This window comes from Atta colombica, unplaced genomic scaffold (assembly GCF_001594045.1).
Source record: "Atta colombica isolate Treedump-2 unplaced genomic scaffold, Acol1.0 scaffold288, whole genome shotgun sequence".
Taxonomy (NCBI): Eukaryota; Metazoa; Arthropoda; class Insecta; order Hymenoptera; family Formicidae; genus Atta; species Atta colombica.
Window position 1 is genome coordinate 305,136 of NW_017259390.1, and position 2,488 is coordinate 307,623.

A 2,488-nucleotide genomic window follows, 5' to 3' on the forward strand; every position below is an offset into this window, starting at 1 on the left:
TTTTATTTTAGTTATCTAATAAATTTCTAAATTAAACAAAAAGACAACTTATGTTTTTTCTATCTTTAAATTAACATTATTATAATCTTATTTTATCTAATGTCTTTTAATTTGTCACAAAAAAACGTGATTACAAAAAATTTTAAATATTATATTTCATTAAAATATTGTTAAAGATAGATTAGCCTTTTTAAGTATAAGTTTTCTTACTTCTATATTATAGAAATAGAACAATGGAAGTTTTTAATTTAATAATAATGTCAATTTATGTATATCTATATAATATCTATATAATATGAATCACCTCATTTCTAGAGGTCGCCTAAAATGATAAAAAAAATTTAACTTAAAAAATATATTAAATTTAAGATGAAATGAAATTGTATAGCAGATAATTTCCATATATAAAGAATAACGAGGAGCATGTATAAAAAGAATAATTCCGCGTAAAATTTTATAAACGGCTAAATTTTTTCGCGCGTCCTCTTTGTCCGTGATTCTTTGTGATGATGGAGACAGCCTTAAACCGGCCTTGATGGACCATCGCACAGACACGCGATGCGGTCACGTCACATTCATACACGATAACCGGCGATGGCAAACGAGAGAAATGAAATGCGCGACTCGGAGACAAATCGGACGTCAGTCCCCACGGGCATCGAAAAGCCACCGAATGTATCGGAATCTTTCGATCGAAATTTCAATGGTCACCGTTTTCCCAATAGAGTGAATGAAGGGGTGAGAAGGAAAAGGCAAGCCGATGTGGAATTGATCGGTATTGACAACAAGTAGGTAGCACGTATGGATGCGCCGTATGTACCATATGTACTTCGTTCAGCGCTTTGTGCTTCGTCATTCCTCGCCATTTCCCAGAGCTTCATATGAGAATTTGATAAGATGCCAACATGATAGTGACACTCGGAATGCAGACCGGACTTAAAAGTTCACCGTTCAAGTATCGTTGCTTGCAATGATAAGGAGAGATCGAGATTTGTTGATAAAATGTTGCTTTAGACGACATAAAAAATGAATTATGCTTATATAACTACAAAATTTATTGTATTATGATTTTTCCGGGTAATGTATAATTGAATAACATTTATAGTACTCTCATAATGTGAATTCATAATGTGAATTAATAATTCGCGTTATTTTTAATTATTTTTACACTGAGAAAAAAAGTTGTTAACTTGACTAAATGTTTGACTAAATGTTTAGTTTGTAACGATTATTTAGTTTGATTATTTATATATTTGAGTTAAATATATAAATAGTCATGTCAACATATTATTTGTTTGAATTAACAAGTTTAAATTAACAAATATTTGCTTGACAGCCTATTTTTTTGAAATAGCAACTTTTTCTTTCAATGCATGTGTTGCTTAAAATTAAACGAATGAAGTTAAACAATTTCATTCAAGTAAATGTATGGTACAATACTAAATTTAATTTAAATTTAGTCATTTATCATTTACTGAATACAAAAGGATTGCTTATTTTAAAAACTAATCACACAAATGGACTGATTTACAATTACATGGATTTTAAATATGGAAGTTAAAAATAACAAAATGTTATTTAAAAGGATTATCCGCGTCATTGTTTTTTTGATAATATAACATTTAATAATATAACATCTAATTTACGAAAGAGGAACATCCATATAAAATTGTTATAATAGAAATTATGATTGTAAATTGTTATAAATGAAATTATAATTAATTATTAATTAATCGTGTATTATGATTGGCTGTGATTTAATGTAGGGAATTAAACAGATCTGGGCTGAGAAGAGAAAGTTTCAGAGAACAAAAAGAAAATTTAACGTGATGGGTTAATACCATATGCCTTCTCGAGCCTCTTTCTCTCTCTTTTCTCGCAACTCGTTTCGCTTTCTTTCTCGCAATCGCGCGAAAGCAAGGCAGAATCGGTGAAATGAATCGTATCGCCTCGAGGAAACGTATTTCTCATATTTTATTCTCGCTGCTTTTTACCGTCGCTTTTTTTCATCACGGTTTGATTTGAACCTCCTTCCCCCCGAAGTTGCGGATGGAGCACGCATATAGCTCGCAGCTATTCTAACGCAGAGAGCGCCCAAAGGAGAACACGGGAATTACAGGAAAGGAAAAGAAACGTGAGGAAATTTGCGCGTCTCCCGTTCGGAATGATGAATGAGTCGCTTTATTCATTCTATTCTCAGATATCGTTCTGACTATTAAAAGAAAAGAGATGCGCGAAATTCAACGCGACGAACGTGATGACAAAGCCGCCCTCCTCTGGTTTGCGATTCCGCGCGTACATCAGCGCTGTTGTTGCTGACTTTCGGCATAAAATATTCATCGTCGCTGTATGATTTAAATAATGCAAGGACAGAGGCTGCGGCAGAGGCCAAGCACGAGGCTGTGTTTCTCGCTATCACGAGTTGTTTGCATGAAAATACAGATTTGTAACAGAATTTTTTCACGCGACATCTGTTCTCACTAATATA